Raw genomic sequence first — 4,142 nt, 5'->3', positions numbered from 1 at the left:
GTTCCTGTCCGCTGAAATTTCTAGTCCCGTATGGTACACCAATGTATCTGGTGAATAAGTTTAGAATGTGTAGTCACATCAGTGGCATCCTACCACACCATGGAACATATCTAGATGAACAACTAGAACACTATAGTAGGTATAGTAAGGAAGTTCATGACTCAGCATTCTTAATCCAGAATTGTTTATCTTTTCAGTTATCTCAATTTCAGTCTTTATCAGAACACCTTGCTTTTCTTTGAATAGTCATTCATACGTAATCATACTCAATTAAAAAACCCTTGGTTTTCCAAACTACCAGTGCCAAAAGGATTCTTGAGTAGAATCAGTGTTTAGGAGTAAGCAGGTTTTTATTTATACATGCATGTACATATAGCTATCACACTTTGACTATTTTTTAAAACAATTAGATATGTATAATAGTTATTTTTGCCTAATTAAGAAATAAAGTATAGGGTGGTTGCAAAGGGGTTAAAGTGCAGCACTATGAAACTATTTGCAGCCAATGCAGCAAGAGTTAGAGTCCGACCCACATGGCACAGCAGACCTTACCTGTCCCACCTGCTGCTCCCCTCAGCAGTGTATTTCAGTCTGTCTGCCTGTTCTGTGCCCCACTCTGTCTCTGGTGAATCCTCTCACTCTCCTCACCACTGGCCTGGCCTGTACCCCAGTTCTTGTATGCATAAATAAATAAATCTTTAAAAAGAAATAAAGTGTAACAGATTATAAACCCACCACTCTCACATCAATGAAAAGCAGAGTTGTGAACTGCTATATGATAGGAAAGGACATGATTTACTGTGGGATGAGTGGGAGGTAAGGTGAGGAGGCCCCAGTCCTGGATGTTCAAGGGGAAGAACTCCAGCCCTCCAGATACTATCTGATAGCCAGAGAGTAGTGAGCAAACAACAGATGGTAGTCCAGGAGAACAGTAGTCATCAGGATGTCCAACCTAGGTAATGGGGGAAAGGTGTCCTGTTAAGATGGATAGAATATGGATGCAAAGAATCTAGGAACAAAGAGCTGGAGGCAAAGAAATGTTATCATCAGCATATCTACTATTACAAGTACATAGCAGAGTCTATGTTGCAGGGTTAAAGTGACTCCAGAGAGTAGAGTGCACAGAAAACTAGCAGGGAAAGTCAAGTTCCCTGAAAGTTAACAGGACAGGGCTTCCGGAACAAGGAGTTGAGTCAATTCTTAGAAAGGGGTCAAGGTCAAGACTCACTAAGTAATTAAAAGGGCAAGAGGGGGCTATGTCTGAGGATTGGGACTGATTGGAACACTGTGAATTCCTCCAGCCTGAGGGCCTAGGGAAGGAGTGGGTAAAGAGTATATTGACAGGGAGAGGAGACTACAGAGGCTAAAGCTAGGTAGGCCCACGTGGTAAATACCATGTCGCCACAGTCTCAGCAAACCATCTTTTAATTATAGTAAGTGCATGTTCTGAAGCAAAGAGAAACGAAAATGGAAATGAAAAAAAGGAGCAGTAAAATAAGAGAATAAAGTATTGTACTATTAGAAAGAAAATAACAAATTTAGATTTTTAAAGTTTTCTATTTTGTGCATTGAATGAGATACCCATATACTATTTTTCTTAAACACAGCGTGTCTTGGCTTGGTTCTCCCAAACTATAATGGGATATTATTAACCAATAAAATGATGTAGTAGTGTTCATACTAAAAAATGTAGTTATTTCCTCAATTCTTCACTATACATTTGTTCGTATATTGTTGGGTTTGATACCAACCTAAAGTGTCACCGCTCACTAGTCCCTGACTACTGAGCTCTAACTTATACCATACTTACAAAAACTGAGTACTCTTTTAGCTCATAAAGTCTTCATAAGAAGAAAATAACTTTTGAATGCTTAACTTGGGTTAAACTATTGATCTATTACCTTCCCTGAATGCAGGAGTGAAGTATTTGTTTCACAGAAAATAATATAACCCATAATTTCCCAACCAGTCACTTTTTCAGCATAGTCCATGTCACCTTCTAAAACTGGGCCTTGATGACAAGGTTGAAAAACGACTAGAGGAAATTCTACCCTTATCTCACTCATTCATTTAACAAATACTGAGTGCTGCTGTTTGCCAGGTACTAGGCTTTCAGGAATTGGTTAAGAACAAGACTGACAGGTCTTTGTATTCCACTCTAAACTAATGCTACATGTTTTGAGTATACAGCCACCACTCTTGGGATTTATACTTTAAGCTAACTGCACACAGAAAAAATGGCCCATTTCCAGCCCACTCTATTAACATAATTAAAGGAAGACCATCACACTAGATTGTTAAATATGGGACCTTGAGGAGCTGCTGTTAAGGTTGGGGGCAAAACCATATGTGTCCAGCAGTCTCTTTGGGCCTCCTAGCTGCTCTGCTCATTTAGGGAGCAGGCAACTGGAGAAACAGGCTGGCATGCATACACATACCAGGAGCCAGAGCGAATACCAAACCCTGCTCAGCTGCTGGTAGATAGGTTGCAGGCTGTGATAATCCTAAGGATTTAAGCCCAGGGACTAGGTGGGTTTTATCTAAGCAAAGCAAAAGGATGTCAATGAAAATTCCCAAAGACTTGAAAAGGAGATCCTTTTACAGAGAAGCAAAGACATCACGAGTGAAAATCTGACAACTCATTTCTACAATAGTCTAGGCAAGAACCCATTGTACATTTCAGAAACGTGATGCACTAAAGTTCAAACCTGAGATTCTTGTCTATTTTATAGACTGATTCATACGTCTGAAAATTGAGCTAAGCTGCAGAGGTATAGTAACACACATTTCATGGTTTTATCTGCTATGACACATTGCGCAGCATAATACATCAATGAGTTCCTTGGCCAATCAGTCTGAATCTCTTGGAGCAAAACAACCATCCTTTCCCTTAAAATTAAAGAGTGTGGTAGGTAGAAAACTTGGGGGTGGGGGGTAAATGACACATTTTAGTCGTGCAAGTATACTTACTTAGCATTCATTCTTTTTGCAGAGCAAGAAACTGTAATGTGATGTCAAGCCTGATGGTGAGTTGGGGGAGGGGGAAGCAGAATTGATAAGTAATTTGGCACTGTGGGGGTATTGAAGGCATTAAAAGCAAACGTAGGTAAAAAGGAGGAGAAAGTGGGACAGAACAAAAGATGAACAAAAAATCTTTAAGAGAATACAAGGGTATTTAGAATACAAGACATTTAAACAAGAATACAAAGGAATGCTCTGGAATCTAAATATTTCTTTAGGGAGAACGTGTACAAAAACAAGTATCAGTGCTTAGAACATTCTTTCCTTCTCTTTTTTACCCACCGTTAAAAAAAAATGCTACAAAGGAAACTTTATTTAAAAAGTATCTTTTTTAAAGACACTTAATCCAAGAAGATACAATCCTTGAAACAATTACCAAAGAGTAATTGTTCCAACAACATTTGGGTTGTTAGACAGGTCCTATACTCTTGGTACGCGCAGACCTCAGTGAGCATGTCTACCAGTATTTTCCACAAAGAACGAGAAATGGTGATAACTTGCATTTTTCAAAAGGAGGGAATGTGACTTCGGAGGGTATACGAGGTCACTAGAGTGAGCCAAAGGTAGGGAAGGGAGCAATATTTATAGTCTGTTGACTTCAGTTCTCTTGGGTTAACGCGGCTCATGCTAAACCTTTGGAATTCACAGGCTGGCAGATCACCGGACCTCCTGGGTCAACGCCGAAGGGCTTCTTTTCCCAGTAGCACCTCACTCGGGGGCCGGTCACGTCCACCTACCTCCCTACCTGTGCTTTGGCACGTTGGCAGAGAGCCCAGGAAAGAAGCTGGGCAGCGACGTGTGAATGAATAATGGAAGCGGTGGTATCTGCATTTTCCTTTGACTGGTACCATGACCGGACCAGTCCCGACCGTGGCGGGCGAACTGTGAGCGGTCCAGCTTAGTTACAAACCTGTTTACCGGCGCACACGTTACTGCAGTTTGCGGGAGAAGGGGGTCCAAGCGAAGGAACGAGAGAATAGCCTGAGAGGGCCCGCCCGCGCCTGCATGCGGCCGAGACGTCCGCAACCCTCTACCGCGCAGGGTCGTGTGCGTCCCGCGCACCGCGTCTGCTCCGCCAGGCTTCCGGAGCCAGGGCGGCCCCGCCGCGGCGGCGGTGGGGC

The sequence above is a fragment of the Condylura cristata genome, unplaced genomic scaffold (assembly GCF_000260355.1).
Source record: "Condylura cristata isolate star-nosed mole 26May11 unplaced genomic scaffold, ConCri1.0 scaffold00011, whole genome shotgun sequence".
Taxonomy (NCBI): Eukaryota; Metazoa; Chordata; class Mammalia; order Eulipotyphla; family Talpidae; genus Condylura; species Condylura cristata.
The sequence above is the reverse complement of the archived record's forward strand: the minus strand, read 5'-3'. Positions refer to the sequence as shown.